This window comes from Eumetopias jubatus, unplaced genomic scaffold (genome assembly GCF_037043125.1).
Source record: "Eumetopias jubatus isolate StellerSeaLion01/CBP00866 unplaced genomic scaffold, mEumJub1_p1.0 scaffold_9, whole genome shotgun sequence".
Classification (NCBI taxonomy): domain Eukaryota; kingdom Metazoa; phylum Chordata; class Mammalia; order Carnivora; family Otariidae; genus Eumetopias; species Eumetopias jubatus.
Window position 1 is genome coordinate 6,559,201 of NW_028274815.1, and position 26,813 is coordinate 6,586,013.

A 26,813-nucleotide genomic window follows, 5' to 3' on the forward strand; every position below is an offset into this window, starting at 1 on the left:
TTTTCCATTGCGGGGGGGGTCCCCAACATAGCATCTTTGAGTAGGAGTGGGGTTTTTTTAAACTTGTGTTGGAGCCAAAATCTTTGCTAAGAATGGCCCCAGTTTCTGAAGGTGTCCTGTCAGGAGGTCTGTCCACCATCCTTCCAGGCTGTAAGCCGAAGCCTGCTGTGTCAAGGCAGGGCTCTGGACAGTCCTGAGTCCTGGCCTGCAGTCCACCCCACCCCCACCCCCAGGGCTCTGACACGCCAGTCAGCTCCCTGTGGGTCCCCAGCCCAAGTCCATGTCCACTGGGGCTAGAGGCTGCAGGCTGCCTGTCTGGCCACATTCCAGGACGTCCTACGACCAGCTTCCCGATCCACCTGTACTCATGCTCCTGTCTCCTCTCGACATCACCGTCCCTCCGGTGGCAGCTAGTGGCCCCTCACAGGAAGTCATCTCTCCTGCCTCACTTTCCCACGCCCAGCGATGTGCTGAAAGCACTTCCCGGGCCTCCAAGTGGGAGCTTTTCTAGGAGCTACAGATTCTGCCACCTCCCAACGCAACCAAAGCGAACTTCCCAGCGCTGACTCAAACCATCCAAAGAAAGTCCAATCTGATTTACAGTTATGTTAAATACAGATCCCAGTGATGATGCCAATTCAGGTGGCCGGCAAAGGAAAGATGGAGTCAAAGTGCAATGGGTGTAACCCTAAAAATCAAGGATTTAAAGTGGAACTTCTTCTCCTTCTACGTACTTAATACACACATGTGCAGGACTGCAAAGCAAATGAGGCCTCTTGTTCTGTGCTCACAGTGATGGCCAGGTCATCTTCTATCAGCCCCACCAATTAGTTAATGTGAATATTTGAGGAGCTTTTCAGTGTGTGTGAACTGAATTGCCAGTTAATCCCAGGACATGCTCTAAGAAGTCAGCACGGCCCCTCCCTGCAGGACAGCATCATAAAAGAAAGTCACCTAAAACAAATCTGCCGCATATAAATTAATTTAAAACTGAACGGGGTCATTTTACATTTTGAAGATAATAAGATTAGCTAGAAGGAACTGAGACAGAAAACTATTATCAAGCCCGAGGCGGGGGGCGGGGGGGGGGGGGAAGCTTAAAAAAATACAACCAGGAGAGCGCTGAATCTTATCTGAGACAATCTCAAGGCCCCCAGGAAAGTTCCAGCATGGTCTTAAGAGGGAGGTCACATAATTCTCTTCTACGAACCAATCAATGGCATCCAGCCTGGTGGTGATGGGCGTCGCTGGGCTGAGTTCAAAATACCGTCGCATGGAGTAGAAGGCCCTGCCTCTTCTCTGATGGTGATGGCGTTCTCGGTGACAACTGCATTAACGCCAACAGAGAGCACAGCCGAGAGAGGGGACGCGCTGGGCGGCTCTTGACTTGGGCTGCAGCAGTGAGGCGCCAATCAATGTGTTACAAAGGTATAGGAGTTTCGGATTCAGATCGTCTTTCTGATCCATGTCCTTTCTGATCCAGGCCCAGAGAGCAAAACCTACAATGAAGGGGATGTGAAAGGAGCCAAACACACTATTTCACCAGGATGCCCAGTGAGAGGCAGAAAGCCCACCGGCTCACGGAATGCTGGATTCTCACACGAGACCTCCGAGGTCTCTCCAAGTGATCATACTCAAGTGTTGTTAGCAACAATAGAAAGCACAACTTAAATATGTGACTTAGTGACATTTTTTTAAATGCATTCGGGGTTCTTTTGAGGGTTCTAGAATTCCCAGAGCAGAGGCACTCTTCAGTCCTGCTGGCATTTGCGGACACACTTGTCAAATCCATATTTGGAGCCAAAAATGCCTGTGTGAAAACATCTTTTCTCCTATTGTTGAGTGAAAATTCCATGAGCAAAAAATTCTTGCACTGTGTCCAGTAGAAATACGTATTTTCACTGAAAATGTTACCCCAGTGAGCTTGCTTAAGATGTTTCCGTCGGAAATAAGTAACAGAAACACAGCACGCTCTCTCCTTCCCTTTCCCTCTTCTCCAACCCCATCCTCCACTCTTTATTAAGAGAGCGGGAGTAACCTGACTAAAAATCCACAATGACAAATGCAACTGCTCTCCTCTCGGTCACAGGGAGCCTCTTCGATGTCATCCTACATCTGCAACACAGCTGTTTGCTGCCCCATGGTGCATCTCTCTTTAAAGAATAGCGTAGAAGGCTCTGACTTGCAACTATGGCAAAGGCTCTTGGCACCGGGTATTTGCAGACTCTGGCCCAACTGGCTGAAGTAAGCCTTTGCTCATTTACCAGCCAGTTCAGGTCTCAGCTGCAGTTTTCAGCTTTGATCAGAGCTGAAGCCCATATCACTGTAGCATCATGTGTGAGCCTGGGTCTGGGAAGACCAAGAAGAAGCACAGAGGGGACATGGAGCAAGGCTGGGCCACCTGCTCCCCCATTAGGATGGGATGAAAGGGTGCGTGCAGCTGATGGCCCCAGGGAGAATGGGGTGTGCCTGCGAGGATGAACCAGGGGGGATTGGAGAGGGCTTTCCAGGGGACTAGCATTCCGCCCCACCTTGCTGCCACTTCCTGAGTGACAGGTACTGGACTTGGCAGTCAAGGACTTAGAGCCTGGGGAGGACCCAGACACACAGAAGAACTAATTCTAATGTATGTCAGGCTGAAGAAGGCACAAATGGGGAAGCCATAAAGAACCCAAGGAACATGCAGAGAGGAAACAAAGAAATATCAGGATGGCCGGCAAGGATAGCTTGGTTGCAAAAGCACCCATAAAAGGGAAAGCTGGGCGGGGGGGGGGGGGCAGTGGGAAGCTGCCAGGACCTTTTCTCCCTTCATTCAAATCCAATTATAGAGCACCTAATCATACTAATATTATTGAGCCTACAACATGCAGGGCACACAAATAAATAAGGAATATTTCCTTTCCCCCAGGACATCAAGACAGAAACACGAATGACTGTGGGAAAGAATTTGTAAGTTACTTTGTAAGTGCAAAGCAGCAGGGGAGTGGAGAGGCAAGAGGGACCCTGTGTGACTGCGAAAATCTGGAGAGCTCCCCAGAGAAGTTGCCATTTATCATGGGCTTCCAAGGTGAGTGGGATTTCAACTTACCAAGATAGAAGGTTGGTTTGAGCTTAAAGAAAGCCAGGTAAGGAGCTTTCTTCCCTTACTGGAGGCTTGAAGGAGGGAGTGCACCTTGAGTACACATCCCGTGCTCTCTTAAGACAGGGTTATTTGGAGATACGGCCTCCCGGTCCTGCTCGGAGGGCGTCCACATTCAGCAGTTATGGGGACAGCAGTCAGACCAGGAACCCGGGAGAGTGCCAGGTGAAGGAGAGCTAGACTCCCCCTGGCTTGTACCCCACTTCCTCCGGGCCCTCCTCCCCTCCTCTTCCTCAGGCCCCCAACTCCTCCTCCACACTGCGCAGCTTTGGGCAAGCTACTTAACTACTCTCTGCCTCCAAGTTCCCCTCTGTGAAATGGGCCATTAACAGCAGTCTGAAGATGAAAGGGTCTAGCGCTTTGTAGAGCACTTAGCAGAGTGAGCATTCGCAGATGTCATTATTGCTGGTTGCTTTTCCATTCCTGAGTGATCTCATCACACCACGACTTCATCATCACTTGTACGCTGAGTGCCCCCATCCATACCTGTGGCCCGGCTTCTCCGCTCCCACTGCCAGCAGTCAGCCTGTAAATCCCAGAGTCCTGTGTGCATCACCCTCACTCCTGCAGTGCTGACAAGTACCTCAGACTTGTCAGACCCCCTGAAAACAGAACTCAGTATCTTTATCAACCTGTCCTCTTTTGTCCCCGATCTGGATAATGATACCACCACCTGGCAACTGGTTGTCCCAAAGAGAACTCAGATGCTCATACGAGACTTGCCCTTCATTTTCCAGCCAATAAATAAATCTGATTTGCTCAAAACCTCTTGATGGATCAACTCTTTTCCACGCCTGCTGCTGCTGGCTTATCATTTCTCCTTTGACCATCCCGTCTGCCTCCAGGCTGCGTCCCCTCCAACACGGGCATTCAATCATGTGGTCTCTTGGTTAAGGTCTCCGTGGCTCTCCGTGGCTCTCCGTGGCTCTCTGGATAATGCCTGTACTCCTTCCACCCGCACGCACGCAAGGCTCTCTGTGATCACATCTGCCTTTCTAGCCTCATCTTCATAATGCTGGGCTTCACATTCAGCACAGAGCAGGCTCCCAATAAATAAATAACTGTGGAATGAATGAATGAATGAATGAAAATTGTCCAAGGAAGAACCCTTCCTCTGGCCATTCTGAACTCTCTCTGATTCCCTAGACATGTCATTCTGGAAGACAGCCCTTTTGCTTGCCTTCATACATTGTCTAGCTGGCTTCCTGCTTAATTGTCAGCTTCCCAGGCCGCCCTCGAGCCGAGATGGGTGTCCCTGTGCGCCTTCATAATGCCCCTGCTCTATCTCCCCCTTTGGGGACTACTCCCTAAGAACAGTTTGTTGCTGGTCACCCTACTAATCTCAGAGTCCAGAACCATTCATAATTATCTAGAAGTCTCTGGAATAATGCCTAGGCACTGCCTGGTCAAAAGCAGGCATTCCATTAATGATTTATTAACCTGAAAATGAATGGATCAAATGCCAATTTTGTAGTATAAACAATAGCAGTGAAGGGAGAAATCAATGTGGCATCTTTTTTTTTTCCCCCTTTTGGCTTTTTTTCTGCGGGACCTTCCAGGACGCGTGACGTTCTGTCCCACAATAATAGAACGGACCATAGTTTCCCTCCATTTTCTGCCAGGCTTCCTTCCTGCTTGTGGCACTGACAGACTTTGCGAAGGTCCACATTTCCCTCAGTTTTCTCATGGCGATTAAGAACTATCATTGTCACAAGGCAGTGCAGAGAAAGCCAAGCAGCATTCGCTCGTGGACTTCATCCGCTGACAGTTGACACGGCCAAGAAAAGTTCATTAAGCATGGGGTAATAAAAAGCACGGGGGGAAAACAGAGACGGAACAATTCCCTGGTGCATTGCAAAACCAGGCCTCTGTGATGAAACGTTCCTCAAGGATCTGGGGAAATTACATTATAAAACTGCAACAGACCGTGGGATAGAATCACAAGCTCCATCATAACGTCACGGAGATGCGAACATTTCTCCCGGCTGTGGGGGCAGCACATAGCCGCTGCCCAAACGCGCCCTGATGTCCAGGTGTTTTCAACCACCCCCTGAGTGATGCTCTAAAGGTCCTTTTTATTCTTCCTGCATAGATGTTGGAGGGCATGAGAAGTTAGGAAAGTACACTTCCCTACTCTAAGTCTGCAAGTGAAAGCCGGTCAAGAAGCACCAGGTACATTTTGACATTTGGGTTTTTTCTGAAGGAGACAGGGGCCAAAAGATTGGGTCGCTGTACCATGAATGACTTCCAAATCAACCTCATCTTTTCCCACACAAGGTCAGCTGGAAAGGTGCAACTTTGAAAGCACAGAGTAAATGCAATGTACAGATACCAGAAGAGACTCTGTTCCAAAAACTGCATGCGCTGTGAGTCGCACGCCCGTGTGACATCGTGTCCAAACCAGGACATTTTTGAGAGCAAACAGAGAAATTATTCCTGCTTTCATCTGGCCATCTAGGTATTAACCAGCGCTGGCCAGACAAACAAGTGAGCATGGTTACCACTCCAAGGGGTGTGCTATGTGGATTAAATCCTTGGTGAAGAGAAAAGTGTACTGAGGTTTAAAAAGGCCAACACATACTTTCTTCTTAGAGACGCTCTCCCCAGACTTAGTTCTCTGGCTCTTTCCTGATACAATTTCAACCCAAATCGCAGAGGCATTTCTTATCAGCAAAAGCAGGCAATAAAATATGGGAAGGACTATAGGAGAAATGGGCCAGTGCTCTTGTGAAATTCTTTCAACACACCAGCATGCTTCTACAAACAGGAAAACATTTAGCAAGAGGTGTGCAAGCTGGTTATAGATGCAACCCGATGATTCAAAGGTGACTGTCATCTGGCACACATCAGCGCCTCTCCTCCAGAAAAATAAGCCCATAAAAGCGAAGCTTTGCCTCACATGTCTAAGTGTTTCTGCATTGCAAAAATAATTTGTATTCCAATCAGGTGATTTTGAAAAAGAGGTGAGAAACGGATACATAACTTGTACACTGGTGACTTCAAAGCCTCCCTCAGAATTTCAGAGCCAGCTGCTCCCACGGCACTGCCCTTGCCTGTTACTTCAAGGACAAGTAGTTTGAGATGGGCTTTCTTCAAGCCCAGCACCCCCCAATATAAAAGCACCCTAAAAAGTCTGAAGTTGGGGACCCCATGATTTTAAAAACCCACAAAACCAACACGGTTATCTTGCAGCATCTTCTGTTCACCAGCCGAAATTGTCCTCCTGATCTTTCATCAAGAAAGGAAAAAAAGTAGACCTGAGTCCCCTAGACCCCTCAGCGCATGCAAACCAGCAGGAGGGAAGGGCTTCTCCCCACCTCACACCTCCACCTTAGTGCAGTCGCCTCCCGATGATGCTCCCGCTGCTGGAGGATGATGTGGGTTAATGAGGAACCCATGGTGGAGAGGGATGTGGGAGAGGAGGAGGAGCTGCTCCTCTCCCCAGCAGCATGGTCACTGCCCGGCTGTAAGCCCGTACGCCCGCTTCCAGGCAGCCCGCGCCGTGCACACGGCACCCTCTGGGCTCGGGGCTCGGCAGATCTACTGACCTTGAGCAAGTCCCCCTTTCCCTTGAGACAAGGCTATGATTCTACTACTCTTCAGATGGAGGCACCATGCAAAGCCGGCAGCTAGGAGCGCGGTTACTGCACAAGAGTACCTATTGTTAATACACCTATTCTGTGTGGGTCAATCTATATGTGTGTGTATATGTATATATATATATATATATTTTTTTTTTTTTACTTTTTTCTGGTTACCCTGAAGATTTCAATATGCATCCTTGTCATATTACAGACCAATTCTGATCTTTAATTTTCAACAGATAGTTCTAAAACATTTGCACTCTTTAATTCTACTTAACCCCTTCACAGCATTGGTACTACTTTGACACATAGTGTCACATAAAAATATTTTAAATTCTGTAAGTCATTACAGATACTGTTTTTGGTAATCACAATTACTTTATGTTTAATTCTTCATATATTTGCCTTTTCAGCAGTGCTTCATTATTTCCTGACTTTTTTTGGTCTGGATTTTTTAAATGATAGAATTCGATGCCAATAGACAATTAAAAGGGAATTCCTCAAAAGAAAGAAAACTTTCCTAGACAAAAAAAATAATAAAGTAGAAATATATATATTAATAATATTAAAATTATTATTAAAAATTAAAGTAGAAATATATACATATACATATATATATATATATATATATATATATGAAGGAACTAGAACTTCCCCGAGTTTTGTGTTTTACGGACAGTCCCCCCAATCGATTAATCCTCCAAAACGTTGCCTCCACTGCGTCCCCTTCCCCAAGTGTATTTCACACTTCTGCAAAGCAAAATCTATTGTGAACCAAGGTTAAAATTTCATTGTCAGAATCCACTGGTTTGAAATCATTCACACTACGGGGGTGCCTGGGTGGTGCAGGCGGTTAAGCTCTGACTCTTGGTTTCGGCTCAGGTCATGATCTCAGGGTCGTGAGATCGAGCCCCACATCAGCTTCCCTGCTCAGCGGGGAGTCTGCTTGAGATTCTCTCTCCCTCTACCCCTCCCACTGGTGTGCTCTCTCTCTCGCTCTCTCTCTCTCTTTCAAAGATATAAGTCAATAAATCTTGAAATCATTCATACGAGGCAGAAGTCTAACTTTGCCCAGCTACCTAGTCTACCTTCACACAGCAATTTAAATTTATAAACAGTATTTGGGAGGAAGTATCAAACTCATCAGAGAATCCATTGTTTCAACACATTGGAGGCCCTCAATCACAAATAATTGTTACGGGAAATAAGTCGTTAAATATTGAGTATTGCAGCTCCCTGAAGACTCCTAAAAGGCAAGGTTTCTATCTTTGTTGCAACACTGTAACTCATTCAAATAGTTTCAAACTCTGACTGGTAGACCCCTGGATTATCACCAGTGAGTGTTATCCCATTCAATCTGAAATGAAAAAGGTCCTGTGTTAAATGAACAACTGAATTTTGCCGTGTTCAGTGTTAGTCCCCAGTAAGGAGGTGGTATCGATGGGGCCGCTTTTTTTTTTTTAAGATTTTATTTATTTATTTATTTATTTGAGAGAGGGAGAAAGAGAGCACAAGCGGAGGGGGGTGGGGAGGAGGCAGCTGCAAAAGTGCTCTCAGCCCCCCAGAGTGGAAAGGCCCCCGGTTGAGTGGACAGGTGAGTTTCTGCTTTCTGTGACCCACCTCTGCCATGTCTCGGGCTGTGCCCCACATTCCACGGGCCTCCTCCAACAGCCACCTTGTCTTCAAGCATCTGTGATATCACCTCCGTGGCAACATTTCTCACTTCACAGCAATAGTTTATCTTCTGGAAAGGGGAAATCCAATATTGTCAATAACCCCACCAGCAGAACAAAGCGCTGATGTTCTCAAGGTGGGTTTATGTCAAGACCCTCTAGAATAGGGCATGAATTACTCAGCCTGTGAATGCAAACAGTGCATGACTACACGAGGAAAGGGTTTCTAGCAGCCTTCCTTCCGTATATATTTGAGTGTTTTCACTTACCTGAAGCAAGCCGTCAGCTGGACTTCATTCCTTTCTGACTCCAGTTTTTGTTATCGTCCCTGATACATCTGTTGCCAAAAAACCTGGATCCCCGCTCTGAAATCTTACTTTAATTGAGAACTAATCAGTCCTTAACCTCTCGTAACTCCATGAGGTTGATCCATTTGTTTCCAAAGTTTGAACCACTCCTTAACCTTGACCAAGTTCTGACTTTCAGTGTCAGATTAAACTTGATTCTGACCTTTGCATCAGCTTTTTTAAAAAGTCCTCTAAAGCGCCGAACTCTGCCAGCGCATGGCCATACTTCAGAATGGGGCTGGAAAGTTCAGAGAGTCCTCCATGTGCTGCCGCCAGAGAGAAGCGGACTGCTTGTGCCCACCCCTTGCCCATCCTTCCCCTTGTACGCAAGACCCCCAAAGTCGGCTTCCCGCCCCCAGAAGACTCCAATATCCCCCAAACTTCTGTGATATTCACCACCTCTCCAGCAAAAACCCCTCAGTCAGTTGGGTTGACCACATCCTAGACTAAGTGCAGAGATGAGCAAGCTGAAATTAGAAGCACAAAGAGCACAGGGCTAACACGGCCCATGGGAAGAGCGTCACAGTCGTCCAATCCAGCTTTGAATTCTGGCTTTCCTGTTTACTAGCTGTGTAGGCTTTCACAAGTTTTATCACTTTTCTGTGCCTGAATGAGAAAGAGCACCAGTGGTAATCCCTACCCCACAGGGGTACTGTGAAGATTCCTTGTGATGATATAATTAAGGCATCAGAGCCTGGCACACAATAAATGCTCAATAAATGTGCACTTTGGGGCACCTGGGGGGCTCAGTCAGTTGAGCATCTGCCTTCAGCTCAGGTCATGATCCCAGGGTCCTGGGTTCGAGCCCTGTGTCAGGTTCCCTGACCAACGGGGAGTCTGCTTCTCCCACTCCCTCTGCCTGCCGCTCCTCCTGCTTGTGCTCTCTCTCTCTCAAATAAATGAATAAATAAATACTTTAAAAAATAAAAATAAATGGGCACTTGATCTACCTTTCTGCCTACCTGTCTCTGTGTATCCATATCCATCTAGTTGTTCCTCCTATAATGGAGTTTCAGCTCCTTGGAAGCAGACACCATCCTTAATTCACCCTTTCACCCAGCAGAGAGGGTAGCTGTTAAACATTAATTGATTTAACATTGTTAAATTCACACTTGAACTCAACTTTCTGTCATTTAAAAAATATTTTAATTACTGGAAGACATCTCTAAACAAAAATATGGGTTTCTCCTTTCTCTTCGCATACGAGGCTTCCAGGGATTTTTTTTAAAGCCTTTGTACGTGGTCTTACTTCTTGTGAGGACATCTGAAACAGCATCAGGGGCAGCATCAGGCCTGAGAGCCAGCCCAGCAGAGAGCTGCCACACCTAATGTCCTGTGCACGGAGGCTGTCAGTCCCCACTCGCGCATGTGTACACACGCACGTGCGTGCGCGCGCGTGCGCGCACACACACACACACACACCAGGGCAGGGCAGCCAAAGTGAACTACTGAATTATAATTGAATGCACATCTTATTTTTGTGAATGCTTCACACACTATTGCCGACAGACTTCCCTGTACCTGGAAAGGCCAATGACCTATGGATTTGGGCAAGATCGAGGAGGCAGAGGGCTGTTATTTATATGCTTCAGGTAAAAAAAAATGAATTTTGTCTTAAAACACAGAGGCAGTTGGAATCAAGGTAAATTTCTTGGTTTGAAGCAGCTGGGTAATTGTTCAAAGCATGGACTTCACACTGTATATGAAAGACAGACTTTAAAGGAATCTTAGCATTGAAGGCATTTTCAGCAAAATTCCTGAGTGTTGACTATGGGCCCGGTGCCACAAGAGGTGTGGGTGGCAAAAAAAAAGGCCCCAGTCTCATCAGAGAGCTGCCATGTAACAAGGGCAGCGAAGTGATATCTCGGCATCCAGTGATGGTGTCAGGCACATTGGTACTTCATGGAAGTTTGTACAGTGGGGCCATGGGTCAGGGAATTGTCAACTTGAGTTTGCAAAGAATTCTACAAAGGAGACCCATTTTAAAAAGTAGATCAAGTGAAAATTCAAGTTTATTCAATGTGCCATCATGTGCCCAACCTAAACCGTTCATGAAAAACCCTGAGAAAATGTGCCCAAATCATCCTTCTTCGGTTGTTATTGTTGTAGTTAAGGGTAGAAGCCCCAGAGGCAAATACTGGCCCAAAGAGTGACATGTCTTGTCTCTCAGCAGTTTGTCACAAGAGCATTGAATCTACAGGGGGAAGAAAGCCTCCTGCCACAGGCAATTTCCTGATCCAGAGGCCAGTCCCTCCAGCGCCACCAGCAAAGGAGTTAAGAGCTTCTCCTCTCACAGACCGCAGTGCTCTCCTTCATTTCAGTCCCCCCACATGAGTGCTTCCATTCAGTCAGCAAACACTCCAGGTGAGCACCATGTGCAAACATCAGCCTGCGTCTGGGAACAGCAGAACGAAAGGACCCCACCCACAACGGTGCGATCACTTGAGTCTTGGTGTTGAGCTTCACTAACAAATTACTCAAAGGCAGGCAAACTACAGGAATAAAGATGAAATTGGAAAATCCAACTTGGGCTCTTCTTCTAGAAGCCCATCTCCTAGACCAGGAAGGTTTCTCTTCGGAGCTCTCTGGAAGTCAGGTCACCATGGTTCTCTGTGGCTGAGCTAGAGGTGTTGCTGCCTCCACTCGGAAAGTACCTCCTTCCCCAACCCTCAGCCCCAGACATCCCTTCAACAAAGCAACAAGGCTCTCCCCTAGGGAGTGCAGCCAGGTCAACTGCCAGGGTCTTCTGCTCTTCCAAGCCCCACTGGAGTCCTTGACTGAGCCACGGGACCTCTTGTCAGAATTCCTCCCCACGCTTGGCTTATGGAATCATGCTTCAAGTGTGCTCAACCACCTCTGCCAACCAAGTCACCTCCTCTTAGTTGCCTGCTTCTGTCTCTGAGCCAATTGTCTTCTACCCCATTATTGTTTTGCCTCCTGTCAATCAATTTATGGCTCATTATAAAATTAGCATCCCCACAGTTGCCACAACCTACAGAAGACTGTTTTTGTCTAAAGCTTTTTAAAAAGCAGATTCATCAGGAGCTATTCTAGATAAACATATGCCACCCTTATATATAATAAGAATTTTGGAAGAGGGTTATGCATCTTACTGCCTGATAAAAAATGTCATGCTTCCACGACTCAACAATGCTCATCAGCCTCCCAGCCCAACAAAGTCTATTCTGGTACCTAAAATTCTATTCACTCCTTTAAGTTAAGACTTACAGAATCTTTGGAAAACTGAATTTACATCAGCTATGTGTTCACCGGCTGTTGACATTAGTAATCAGCTCGGCTGTCAAACAGGTGGTGATGGGCAGGACCCAGCTGGAAGGAGGGACAAAGGAGGCCAGAGGGGCCCCAGGGCCAGGCAGTGCCATAGAGTCCAAGAGGGAGGGGCACTGACTGAGCAATCCGAGGACCCCAACCTTGCCGTCTTCATCACGGCACTTCAACCTGGTTGAAAAGCAAAGTATGAGGCCCCTCACTCCAACACACTTAGCGATGGTGTCAAGAAGTCTCCCTCCTTGGGTATTTACTTTGCAGTAGCCATATCTTTTCCCAACTGAGAGCTTCATGATGCCTTTCTAGAAGCAGGAGGCCCAGCTGGAGCCCAAGCAAAGGCTGCAGTTTTGATTCACCTGTCTGGGCAGGTGCGGCTGAAAGGTGGGGTGGACCCTGAAGGGCTCTCCCGGCCTCAGGAACTTTGGGGTCTGCAGGATGACTCATCTGAAGGGTAGAGAAAGCCAGGGACGCAGTCTTCATCACATCACAGGGATGACCGTCCCGAGCACTAGAGTGACTTTGTCTCATGGTTATCGTCTGGAGGTTCTGGATGTACCCTGGATGACTGGAGTTTTGGTACACCAGAAAGGAAAGATTTTGGTTGAAAGAGACAGAAAACTTAGCCACAGTGGCTTAAACAAAGAAGAGACTCATTTCTCTGGTTCAGTGGTGCCATCCTAAGACTCTAGTGGCCTCCGATTGGCGAGAACTATAGGGGCACCACCTACCATATCTTCATTTGTTCCACCCGAAAGAAGAAAGAAGTCAACACGGTAGCAGAAGTTTTCAGGAACTCTAAGCAAACTTGGCTTCCTTTTGTCCCTTGGGCCTGCATTGTACTGGGTGGCTACTCCTAGCTAGAAGGTAACAAATGTAAGGGGGATTGGAAATGGAAGTTGGAACCACCAGCTGGTACTATCTCCCTTAAGGGGAGTCCTGTAACAACATGGCATTAGGCTGTAGGGCATGCCATATAGCAGGAGACTGTGCTGGAATCTCGGGGCTTTGGAGAAACACAGTGACTTTCAGCAACTAGGATCTACTAACTATGTGATAGAGTCTAAATAAAAGACCACATGGCCCTTTGCTGGGGCACAGAACTGAGAATTCATTTGTGAACACAGGTCCTCCCTTCAGATGAAGAGAGAAACTAGGAATGGGCCAGGTCTATTGTGTGTCAAATCCTTTGCCCAGATTGTTTTATTTAATCCTTATAACAATTCTATAAATAGGCATCATTTTCATTTCTGATAAGAAAATGGAGGCTCGATGATCTTGAGCAACCCATCTAAGATGACTCAGCTAAAAAGTGCAAGAGCCAAACTGAAACCCACTCTCTCCATCCAAAGTCCATCTTCAACTCTGCACATGTTCGGATGACTCAATTTTATCTGGAGAATTATTTGATTATATATAATATCCCGCCTATATCTGAGAAGATTTAAAACAGCTGCTTCTATGAAAACCCTGTCACCAGCTGCCTAGCTGAGTGATGTGTCTCTCAATTTCAAAGATAATGAAGATGCTGGGATTTTCCCCAAATGTTTAAGAAGCTGGGAAGCCCAGGAAAGTCCCAGGATCCCCAACCCCTGTAGCGATACTCTGTCTAAACCAGGGCCATTGTCCTTGCAAAATCAATACAGTCACCCATTCAACCACTCCGGGGAGGGTTAGGATGGGGCTAGGGAGACACCACTTGAGGAGGAATCAAAAATCTCAGAAATCAAGATAAAATGATTTCTAATGTAATATTTTTAAAATAAAAATTAATGCAGGGGCGCCTGGCTGGCTCAGTTGATTGGGCATCTGACTCTTGGTTTTGGCTCCGGTCACGATCTTGGGTCATAGGATCGAGCCCCACGTCAGGCTCCACACCCAACGGGGAGTCTGCTTGGGATTCTCTCTCCCTCTCTCTCTGCCCCTCCCTGCGTTTGTGCATGTGTGCTCTCTCTGTCTCTCTTAAAAAATAAATAAAAATAAAACAATGCAAAAAATCCACGATGTGCCAAATCTCAAAACTTTGAAATAAAGACTGGTTGTCACTTGTTTTATGATTCTTTAGTTTCCAAACAGTGGTTCCCCCCAGCGGCAGTTCCCAGTCCCTTGGCCTTTGAGGACCCTCGGGACAGCTTTGTGAGGGTTAACAATGGGGTCCAAACAGATGGAGCAATGTGGGGCTATATATATATATTCATAGTTTTTTACTGCAGAGCCTCTATTCAATTTTCTCTGTGGTTCCGAGTACTGGAGGACATTTTGCTAAGCACATATGTGGGGCATAGTCTTCCTTTTGCTTCAGGCCCCAGTTTGGCCCCCCTCACTCACACTGCTCATCCACATAGAAAGCAGAAAGGAGACAAACAAGGGTAGGGGGGTCTTGGATGGCATTCGAGTCCATAGCCCTGCAGGCTGGTCCCATCCAGGCGAATTCCACACGCAGATGTCACTGCAGCACCTGTCAGATGTCCCTGTGTTTGGGTGAGACTGTAACTTTCAAGTCACCCTAACAATGTTGGAACAATCTCTTTCCCCCCAAAAGACACCTGGTGTGTAGCGGTGAGCAGACGTGGAGCATGTTATTCATTAACATTGCACCACTAATTGCTTTAACAATAATAGAAAGGCTAGAAGGTATTACACTGGGTACATGACGTTGCAAACGGCGCTGGATTAATTTGCATTAAAAAGGTTGCAAGAGCAGTTAACACCTCATTAATATGATATAAATACTAATTCATACAGATCCCAAGTGACCGCCAAATTCTTATCACCCAACCAATGCGAGTGTTGCTTCAGAAAACACACTGTATGGATCCCCCCTTAAAGGCAGGGAGCAGCTCCACCTTCGAAGGGGGTGAAGATCATGGGCACCGCGGCTGCACTCAGTGTCTGCTCAGCCTGGCCCACAGCCGCTGCCTCAGAGTGGGGCGCCTGGCCACCGAGGCCAAGGCTGCCGCATGCCCCTGATGCCCTGGGGACAGCCAGGCCTCCGAAGGAAGGGCTGCACCGCATGCTGGGCAGGGAGGGAGCTCCCGGAGAACAACTGAGGTTTTCCACCAAATAGCAGCTCGTGGAGATCAAAGCCATCGCCTTAAATAATTGATTTATTTATACAAGTAAAAAAAAAAAAAAAAAAAACCCTGGAGGGTCACGAAGAGTTGGAGATGTAATCGCACCACTTGGGAATGAGAGATGCTCAGAAGCTCCTGCATCTGGAAACGCCTGGGGCTGCGATTGGGGTACCTACATCAAAGGATGTGGCACAGGAGTTCACGTGGGAGATCGTTTCCTGCAATTTGTTTTCAACAATGTTGCCAGTAAGAAAAAATTTCTCCCACTGCTCCTTTTCTTCACCACGAATCCCTTAGGAGGAAGGAGAAGACAAAAGGAGGATGGATGTGGGGGACCTGGGGTGGGACACCCGCCTGGGTGAGAATAACGTCCCACTGCTGTCCTCACCTCTACGTGCAGGTAAAGTGGCCTCCGGGATACGGTTAAACACACACACACACAAACACACATGCACGAATGCACGCACGCACAGGTGCACGCCATTTGTGCCAGCCCTGCCCCTATTCAAGCATCGCCCTGGGCCTTCCTCACCACGTCAGTGCTGCAAAGTTCTCCGGAATGCAGCTCAGGGACACAAAGGCAGTAGTCCCTCTCCTCACAGTGGCCATTCACCTGCTCCACGATCCATCCATGCGGCTGAAGAGACACCCGCAAATCCAGCCGAATTCCGAAGATGCACCGAGGGCCTGGGTGTTGCCGATGCCCGTTCAGGCGCAGTGGGGTCAAGAGCAGATTCAGAGCAAGCCCCCGGGAGGATGGAACATCCAGCACGAAATTGATGGAGGCCGTGTGGCAAGTCACCGTCAGTGCCGTGATAGAAAAGCACCAAGTCAGGAGCTGGTCTGAGCCGGCCCCCGGAAGGGCGAGAACATTTCGAAGGCCATAAAGAGACAGAAGCATCCCAGGAGGATGAGAAGGGTGTCAGCAAAGGCACCACACAGGTGACTCGAGGCTGGTGGTCAAAAGCAAAGTCTGGGGCCATAGTTCTTCAAACCAAAACTGAGTATAACACTTAGCAAACAGACAGAGAAGCAGAACGTGTGACGAGGGAATGGGCCCAGGAAACGCGAGACGTGGTCACTAGATCGGTGTTCATCAGCCTCGGAGCCCAGCACACCACTCGACTTTAAACTTGAGTAGATTTCAGTTTGGTTAACACCCGATTAGAAGAATGGTTTTATGTTGGAGAAGTGTAGGAGCTACAAGCATAAAAAGTCAACTCCTAAGTTGTGTGTTTGCACAACTAGAACTTGTCTCAAACAACACCAGGTGACGGAGATTTTTTTTTTTTTTTTTTTTTTGTCCTTCAAAAGGCACCCCTATGTGTCTCAAGTTTGGGAAACACGGCAGCAGACCGGAAGCCTCTTGAGGACAGGAACCAAGTGTTGCTCATCTTTGAACCTCCGTTTCCAGCACGGTGGGTGGCTGGAAAGGCCCTGAGGCAAAGATCGCTGATCAGTACCTGGGGACCAGACACCATCTCTGGTCCTAACAGTGAAAGCTAAAGTTTACAGTTCTTACTGTGTGCCAGGTGCTGTTTAAGCACTGAACGATCGTGAGCTTCACAGCCAGCGCTGAAGGGGAGGAAGGGTCCCCTGCCAAGACCCTCTGCTTTACGGTCCAACATATCATGACATAAAACAAATTGCATTTAATACAGAACACATGAGCACCTTGTCCCCCGTGACCTGGCACTCAACAGTGACACGGTAGAGTTCATCTGCAGTCTGCTGAATACGTACCCCTCCAATGTCAGTTTTAATCCCCAGAATCTGTAAATATTACCTTGTATAGGATTTTGCAGATGTGATTAAGTTGAGGATCTGGAGGTGGGGAGATTATCCTAGATTCCCGGGCTGGGCCCTACCTGCCATCACAAGGATCTTCCTCAAAGAGAGACAGAGGGAGCTTTGACACATGTGCAAGAGGAGGAAGCAAAGGGACCCTGGAGGCAGACGTTATGATGTGTCCACAAGCCAAGAAATGCCAGTGGCCACTGGAGACGGAAAGAGGCAGGGCCCAGATTCTCCCCTAGAGCTTTCTGAGGGACAGCAACACTGCCAACGCCTTGACTACAGCCTGATGGTGTGGACTTCGGATTTCCACCCTCCCGAACGAGGAGGGAATACATTTCTGTTGTTGTCAGGGCTCGCATCGGGGGTGACTTGTTACAGGAAGTTAATATGGCGTCCTTGAACACCCGCTCTCTTGATAACCCCATGCAGACCCAGACTTGTGCTTGTCCACATCGCTGGCCCTAGGTCTTCAAAATAAAAGGCGGTTGTATCCAAAACCATGAAGGTCTGAGGGTTGGATACTGGTACTGCTTTGAAGTGAAGGTAAGGATGGCGCAGCGGAAGCAATTAGGTAAGAGAAAAGACCAATTAACGTTCTTGTCTAATCCTTTCTCTCCAAGGGTGTGTCTGCGGTAGAGTCCTAGACCTGCCAATCATCCTTTCTCCTGCTTCTCTTCAAGTTCCAATTCAGGCTTCCAGAGGCTAAGTGTGTATTCCATTCAGTGTGGTATTTGCAACCATTGTACATGCTGATTCATATAAAGTGATTCATATTGCTCTTATATTTCTATATATGTAGGTATATACATAATATGCATAAAACATACTAATTCTTTACATGGGCAACCAAATGAATAGTGCAAACTTTTATTTCTGTTAAATAAATTGCATATGTCTATGCAATAAGATTTATTTTTTCAAAAACAACTAAAGACTCCAGTTACACTAAAATAATTTTGATGTTAATTGTCAAAATGTATGAATTATAACCTACATTTTGCTTTAACAATTTGGGAGAAAAACAACTCTTTGAAAACATGTGAAAAATAACTTTAATATTTTGAATTTTAAGCATATTTAAAACTTAGACCTTAATGAAAATGCATTCAAATTTTATATACTTTGAAAACAGTTGCACTTGGTATTTTAAGCATTTAGATATTCGTTGTTAATAGGACACAAATTTTGTGGGAATCTTAAGTATAACAGTATAATTATTTTGCTGAAGTTATGGGAAGAAAATTTCATCTAGAATAAACGGATGATAATTTATAAGTTGTGTAGGTCTTTATTTTATTGCTCACCAAAATAGCAATGGCCTCTAAACAAACCAGAAAGTCCCGCACGTGGACAAGGGCCTTGCATCAGAGCGGATGCTCCGTAAATGGATGTCGGATGAGTGAATGCGTGTTGGGAAGTTTCTATGGCACGTGGAGCCAGAGGGCCTTGACCATTACCCAGAGAGTTCAGCCAGCAGGTGAGCGGGGTGGTGGTGCAGTAAGACCAATGTTGGGATTCACTGAGCATCAGGATACAATGGAGGCTGGAGTTATCAAATATCAAAAGTAAGAGAGTTCACCATATAATATAAAATAATGTAGTTCACTGTTGGACTTTTATCTGTTCACTCTTTTTAAGCTACAGTTATCTCATCAAAACCATGGTAGGGAGGTGCTGAGCCCTCTGGCTGCAGGGTGGGGTGTCAGGTAAGGCAGGCACTCGGGGGCTGGAGGAGCATGGCGCTGGGGAAAGACTGTGGACTTGGCCGGGCTCAGACCTGACTCGAATCCCAGCACCACCAGTTCGTCTCTGTGGAGGCCTGGGCTCCGGTCTGCACTTCTCGAAACCTCTACTTATTCATCTGTAAAAGAGGGATAATAGCACCCCCCTCGTAAGGCAGTTACGACATCAAAAAAAGTATGGAAAACACAGCTAGTGACTAGCCAACAGTGGTGCTCAATAAAGAGCAGCTCCTATCATCATTAAGGTGCCAGAACTCCAGGCAGAGAATGGCATGTCCCCTCAATGCAGAACCCAGGCTAGACCACTGCTCTGAAGGGGGTGGGGGGGGGGGATGAGCCAGCATCAGCACCGTCACCTGGGAGCTTGTTGGAAATGCTAGATTTTGGCCCTGCCCCCAGGCCTCTGAATCCGAATCTGTAGTTACGGAGACCTCCCCCGCCCAGGTGACTGCTGTATACAGTAGAGTTTGAAAGCATCTAACACCCAAACCCGTGGTTTTCTGTCCTGACCACATAACCAGAGGGGCTTTCAAATAACCCATTGCCTGAGCCCCCTCCCAGACATATGAATTCAGAATCCCTAAGAATGGTGTGGAGCCTGGGTGATTGTAGTGTGAGCCAAGACCTAGAATCACTGGCTGTATCAAAAGATATGAAGCCTTTGGGACAGGGCCTCGTTATGCCCTTCAGGGGCTCTAGGCATGTTTGCCTCCATGGGTCCTTTCTTCCATAAAATAATATGTAAAATTATATTCTCCTCCATGTTGATAAAAAAGATGCCTATGTTAATATTGTTTATTAAGATATTTTCTTCAATTTAAAAATTCCTGTTTCAGTTCTAAAGTTAAAACACCACATAGGCCCTTAACATTATCTCGGGCCTCAGGCACTGTGCCCACCGTACCTGATGGACAAATTGGCTCTGCTTGGGGATATTATATAAAGGTGAGACATAGCCGATGAGAGAAACGAATGCTTGATAGAGCTGTAAAGCTAGTGGTTCAATATATGTGAGCTAATGGCTCACAGATACTGAGATCCTGATCCATAAAAGAAGATGGAGAAGGAAAACAGGGAGGGAGAGAGGGAGGAAGAGATGGAGGAAGGGTGGGAAATCTAAACGAAATTCTAACCAAATGGGGAAAGTGTAGGGAGGAAGAACATGCCTTTGCACACTCTGCAGCTATAATTGCAAAGTAAATACGAACGTTGATTGCACACCTACCATTCACCCATCTGTTCTTTTAATCATTCATTCTTCTGTTTCTCCAGCTCACAACAGAGCCGAGCCCTGACAAGTGGAAGATGAGAACACTACCACCCCTTCCTTCCCTGGGCCAAACACTTGGGGCAGGCAACCCCATACCTGCTTCATTTCATTACCTTCCCAAGAATGTTCGCGCAAGACCGTCCATTTCCTAGAATGACCAAACGTAACGAAAGCAGTGTCACTTAAAAGAAATCAGCTGGAATCACAGGAAAGTGGAGTGCGGACTGCAGCTCCCCCCACCCCTTGAAATTACCAGCTGTGTGGCCTGACAGTTTCTCCCAGGGGGTGCTTTTTATACATTATTTTTATTATTTAAAAAAACCTGGCTTGAAAGGATTGGTTACGAATAAAGCAGCTCCTCGCCAGTGGGAATCTTGAGTGGGCCGGATCGACGCTATGGTTCAAACATAGAGAAGAAGGAGCTCAGGACCAAACGGAGAGCGCCCCACATGATGGTACTTACAAACCAGGGAAAATACAAATTCTGCTTTTCATGCGCTCTTCTTAGAAGAAGAGGAAGGGGGAAGAAAAGCGGTATTCAGAAGTTGCAGCGAGGCCTCATAATTAGAAATACAGCACCATTATTCCCTGCACAAAAGAGCAGGGAGTTTGGATGTGAAAATGAAACCTTCTGAATGTGAAAGTTTCAAGTAAACAAAAGATTAATTGCTGTATGCATTGGCCCTTGCATTAGGGGGGAAAAAAGCTACCATGCCTGCATGGTTGCATGGGATTTCCTGTGGAAAGGATGACTCTAAAGGAAGAGTTCTCCTTAATGAGATTTTTTTTTTATGAGAAAATATATGCAGTTGGCAATGTTTCATACCTATGAGGCCCTGCCTGAAGACCACGCTAGAAATTGCTGAAACTCAGTAAAATGGGGTCCAATCTAAGTTCACAGTTGGTGCACTTATGCCTTGCATGTTCAACACACTTTATAAATAATAATTAAGACTCCTTCCATCAATGTAAAGTATCATCCCATTCATTATACCACGGAGGAAATCCGTGTAGAGGGACCTAGTTGCATCCGAGAAGGAATCTGTCAGAATGGAGCCTGGAGGTCATTCCCATGCAGATGAGACCCCAGGAAAGACCAAACAGACCTTTCTGGTTGGGTGATCCCAGGACTAGATCGGTGCGTGGCGCCAGGCAGGCACTCAATAAATAGACACGTATGAAAGAAAGGAAAGATGGGGGGAAGAAAAGAAGGGAGGGAGGAAATGGTGGGTGGGATGGGTTGGGGCGGCACTGGAAGAGGGTTGGTGGCATGTCACGTGTCATGTCTTAAGAAATTATTCCAAGGTCCTTCCCAAGAGAATAGTGTATTTTTGTTTATTAGTTTGATGGTGAGAATTAAAGCCTTGATTATATGGTTTCTTTAATCCTAAAAAAATAGAAAGTCCGAGGAAACACAAAGGCTAACTATTTATTTATCAGATTCTTCAAACCTTGTCTTTCTCTCTCTTCACTGACCTAAGTCTGTAGACACTTCTGTCTTTTAAAAACAAGTCCACTCTTGGCCTAAGGTGCTCTCTCTTCTGGATGGTGGTTCCTAGGTCCCCAGCATGTCTGCCTGCTCCCATCAGGATGGCCATCCCCTGGAGCTGGCAGGTGTCTGTCCCCACCTCGGGGGAATGCACGTGAATCCTATGCTCTTCAACAGAACAAAGGCTGAAGGGTTACATACAACATCTTCCTTACACTCCCGGGGTGCCCAGGCCAGCACAGATTATCTATAAATAGCAATTTAGATAGGAGATCTCAGCGGTGCATGGCATCCATCCACCAAATGCAAACAGACAGCAATGAGGCCCCAGGGCCGGTGGCGGATGGGATACAGGAAGCCCTTGGCAGGTTGTCACGGTGGCACTGTTCACACTTTTCCCGCTGGTGCACTGGGACAGACACTGTGGAAGGGAAGGAAGGTACTAATAGGTACAGTATCTCAGACACCAGAGAGCTTGGGAAAGTGGTAATTATGAGGATAATGGAGTTGAATGGCTGTCACTGAGTGTCATCATCTATTGGAGAAAGACAAAGAAAGCCTGAGAGTTATTAATCGCCAATTTAAGGTGGATCATGCAAGTCAGAGGCCTCACTGGCAGCAATCTAAGAAGACACATCTCTTTTAGCCAGAGATGCGGGAAAGCTGAAGATGGGGCTCAGGACTTAATCATCAGGGCTGCAGAGCTCCAGAGAAGGTTAAATCCTCAGCCCCAAAAAGTCCACGATGCCCGTGGTGGACTCTGGTTTGAAGGGAGTGGGACCCTGATAATTATAATGGGGACTTCTAGGTCAGAGGTCACAAAAATCCCCTTGAGGACCCTCTGGGCCTGCAGAAGTGGCCCTCTCCTCCTGTCGAAGGCCAGTGCGCGGCCCTTGCTGGAAAATGCTGCAGAGGCCTCTGCCCCACCGGCAGCAGGTACACCCCTGAGATCTACTCCCACCGCCCTCCCACCCACAGACCAGGTCACAGCAACACCCCGCTGGGGAAGCTCTGGGGCTGCTACAGGAAAGAAGAGGCTACAGGAAAGAAGAGGCTGCAGGACCCAGCCTAGAGCCATTGACAAGACCCAGAAGAACACACGGGCTGGATTGGGATGCACAGAACCTAAGTGTGCAATAGGGAGAGTGCATCCTGCATCCATGTGGGCATATCTTCCATAATGCGGACAGTGTGATACTCTGGAAAGGCCCCAAGGCCGGACGCCATGCTGCTAGGATGGCCCGCACTGAGAAGCAGAAATGCCAGGACTGCCCTCCAGATAGCGGAGTAAAGGAGGTAGAGGCTCAGGGAAGTGGCCTTTCCAGAGCAGATATATCATGGAGATCGGGAAGCCAACCAACCATGCCTGGCAAGAAAGCCCGGGAATAAGCACTCCCCACATGCCGTCGGGGGGCAGTGCTGAAAAACACAGAAGGGGCCATCCTGTTGTTGCCCAACTGGACCCCCTGATGGAAATGTGCTGATGGAGTCTTGAAGTGATAAAAGCCACTGTGGTGTCTAACTAGATGCAAGAGGGGGCACGATTATAATTGGGCAACATGGCTGGAGTGGCAGCCACAGGGGCCTGACCCAGAGAGAGTAGTGGACACAGCATGCCTAGGACTGAGAGAGACAGGTGGCCCCAAGAGCATTGTTCAATCTGTACACTCAAAAAAATTTTTTTTCAAAGAAAGATGATCAAGAGGCTGAATCAAGACAATCGAACTGTCCCAAGAAAAAGCCACATCTCAGCGCCAGAGTTGGTACCTGGACCTGAGCCAGTGTTCAGGCCCAGCACCCACTGCCTGAAGAACAGGTGGGTCCCCAGGAGGAAGGACCTGCAGCATCACAGCAAGTGCACAGGTGGGTGACTCCCCTCGTTCTTCCCCAAAGAGGGAAGTACACACCATGTACTCAGGTAACCACACGCTGGAGGATGGGGGATACCCAGACCCTTTGAGGATTTTTGGGCACACGATGGAGATGACACTGATAACTGATCCTCAAGCCCATCATCAAAGTGAAGGCATGTGGGCCAGGGGTAAGGAAGACCTGGCCAGGTCTGGCTCAGAGTGGCTTCCCTGGGTCCACAGACCCAACCATGGTCTTCCCCCAGCCCCCAAGGTAAAATTTAAAGGGACTCTGGAAATGGAAAGAATTACTACATTCATTTCTGGAGTAGGAGGTAAGAATGACCGCAGTGGGAAAACTAAATGGAAGCCCCTGAAATGCCTCCCCCACCCATGAACATCCACACCAAGACAGGAAATCAAAAATACATCCCACACCTGGAGGAAATGCCAGAGGTTAAAGACCTAGAGCATGCGGGGTGTGAAGCCAACACACATCTAGTTAATTCACCAATCTGGCCCCTAAACAACCTCGACACACTCGACAAGACAGATCAACCAAGTAGCAACACCATCTGTAACTTCCGGTTGGAGTAGCTTCACCAGAACAGAGTAACGCACCTCGAGCCCACAGGATGCAGCCGCAGGTGTGGCCAGTGCATTCGTCCCCACTATTATCAGGAAGATACTATCACAGAGTAGACTGTATGCATTTGGGACACTTGGCAGGGAGGGAAAGAGGGAAAATCAGAAGATTAGGGCAAGAGCTGGGGAAGACACACGTGATGAAAGGATGGAAAGAGGTACTGAGTGTATGCACACCCTATTCTTGAACACCAACATGCTGTGCACTGCTCCGGGCCCTGGAGATCAGCAGTGAAGAAAACAGAAGAACAAACAGTCCTGCCCTTGGGAGCTTCCTTACCACTGGCTGTCATTGTTGTTGTCGTGGGCGCATCAGAGATTGGGGGTGGGGGAGCTGAGGATGCTTAGAGGAGAGGACAGACAGGTAGGCAGACAGACAGACCGATATGGTCCCACACACCAGGCCTTGCAGCAAGAGATCCACCCTCTGGATGTGCAGTGTTGTGAGAGAGAGCCACATACACAGGGAGAAAGCATCTAGAGGCCATGCAGACCAGGACGAGCAGGACTTGAGCCAAGGCAAGAGAAGCCGGAGAAGGGGACACACAACAGACATGTAAAAGATACAAGACCGTCTACGGACTCAAAGCATCAGGAGGTGAGCCTCTGGAAGGTGAGTAGGTCCTGAGTGCGGAGCACGCTCAATGGCACTGGGGCCCTTCTAAGAAAAGGCACCAGAGAGGTCACCTCCCTCTCTGCCAGAAGGCATGCCTCTGCAGACTAGGAAGAGGACCCCCACCCGGCCACGCTGGCTCCCTGATCTCAGACTTCCAGCCTCCAAGACCATGAGAAATAAATCTCTCTTGTTCAAGCCCCTCAGGCTGTGGTGTTTGTTAAAGCAACTCAAACTCTGTCTCGGCTTGGGCAACCAGATAGATAGGGCACCACAGAGCAAAATGGGAACTTGGAAGAAGGGAGTGGGGAAAAATGCCAATGTTAGCTTTGGGACTGTGAATGGGAGATGCCTGTGGGACCCTCCCCCAAGTGGGACTTAAGAGAGAGACATGGGCTAGAGACCGAGGTTTAACCACTGAAGTGATGGCCACCATCTGCAGAGATCCCAGGAGGGTCAGACATTGCAAGGAGACCCCAGAAATGAGGACCAAGTAGGAGGAGATGGCCACATTGACTCACCTAAGAACGTCTAGTGAGTGACGCCCCTGGGAATGCATGGAGGGGCACCCGGGAAGGCCCATCAGGCTGTTGGCTTCTTTAGCGGCAACAAAATGGATGACCCATAGGCAACTGTGACTGGAGAAGCATGGTGGTGCTTCATCTCTGCAAACATTCATGCTGCTCTACCAACTCTCCGCCTAGTCCTCCACTGCAGTTCAGTCCCTTGTAATGTGCTGCCTTCTCCCCCTAACAATGAAAGAAGATGAAATTCGGTTAATGTATGAATTTGCCTTAGGAGACAACGAAATAATTGCCCTTATTTTACTGGACATGTTTTTTACCTCTGAGGAATTGGGATTCGTTGGGGAAAGTGCCAGTCATGGGAGGTCCCAAGCCCACTCTCTGCTCTTGTACGTCAGGGGAAGCGCACCTGTCACCAAAGCTGCCCATGTGCGTCCAGGTCAAGAGAGTGATGGTTCTGCTTTACAGACCAACACATTTGCACAGGAAACCACATCAGCTACCCTTGCTCACCAACTACCTTTGCTCATCATTCATGAAGACTCAACCAAAAATCACCAGGAATTTGAAAAGGAAAAAAATTAAATAAAATATTCAAGAGAAAGAGATAGAAAACTGACCCCAGGGAAAAGAGACATAATTATAGAACCAGAAGAGAATTTCTTTAATTCTAAAAGCATCCCTAGAGAGATCTCCAGACACAGATAACAAGGACAATAGAGAGGAGGAAATAGAGAAATAAAAGAAGAGAATCTTCTCGACTAAAGAGAGACCTGAATTTTCAAATAGAAAGGGCACAACCTGTGTCAAACAGGATGAGCAAAAGAGAATACAAAACCTATCTGTACTCTGTCAACATTGTAGAACCCCAACAATAAAACAAGAGCCCTAGCTGCTTCTAGAAGGAAGAGAAAAAAAAATAAAGATGATCTCCACAGGACGAGAACTAAACTGAACTCAGACTTAGCAATAGAATGTAATGTTGGAGGATGAAGGAGCAAAACATTTCAGATCTTAAGGGAAAACTGAAATTCTAGTCCAAGCTATCAACCAAGTGGGGCGGTAGAAAATAAAGATATTTTGAGAGTTTTTGGACTCAAAGGGTTTTACTTCCCTTTCTGAAAATATTGCCGAGCAATACTTGCAAGGTAGTCTTCTTAGCACTTTACAGGAACTAACTTTGAACCTTCACATCAATCCTATGACATTATATTTATCCTAAGTTTATAGACAGAGAAGCTGTGGCACAGAGAAGTTATATTCTGGCAAAATGGGAAAGGAACTCCAGAAGAAAATGCTGTAAAATTTAATTTGCAGTGAACCAAGGAGAAGATCAAGGACAGCAATCCAAGGCTGTGAGCTGTGTGGTGTGTCTAGAAAGCAATGAACCCATTAAAAGAGAAACCAAGAAGCCTCAGTGAAGGTCTTCAAGACAGAAACAAATCCAATTAGGTGTATTGTGTGATTAAGATCCTGAGAGGTCTAAAAGACATGAGGATGCATACATTCCTTCAGTCAGTGGTTACAAAAATTAAGAACAAAGAAAAAGAATGAACACAAGAAATATCAGGGGGGACAGGGGCATCTGGGTGGCTCAGTCAATTAAGTGGCTAACCCCGGATTTTGGCTCAGGTCATGACCTCAGGGTCCTGGGATCGAGCCCTGCGTCAGGCTCCATGCTCAGCAAGGAGTCTACTTGAGATTCTCTCCCTTTCCCTGTGACCCTCCCCCTGCTTGCTTGCTCTCTCTCTCTCTCTCTCTCAAGTAAATAAATAAATCTT

At 47.3% G+C, this 26,813-nt stretch overlaps 1 long non-coding RNA gene across 10 annotated transcripts in view; it reads right to left on the reverse strand.

The window, feature by feature from the left end:
* LOC114205935 (uncharacterized) overlaps positions 1 to 26,813 on the reverse strand; it is a 227,144-nt gene that overhangs the window by 83,972 nt on the left and 116,359 nt on the right. For 8 of the 10 annotated variants that reach the window (XR_015768890.1, XR_015768891.1, XR_015768889.1 and 5 more), the window contains 3 exons: positions 25,030 to 25,257; positions 9,706 to 9,815; positions 8,344 to 8,467 (listed from right to left, as the gene is read on the reverse strand). This is a non-coding gene — a long non-coding RNA (uncharacterized LOC114205935). The remainder of the gene's footprint in view (positions 1 to 8,343; positions 8,468 to 9,705; positions 9,816 to 25,029; positions 25,258 to 26,813) is intronic. The other 2 variants (XR_015768886.1, XR_003608501.2) reach the window with 2 other exon arrangements.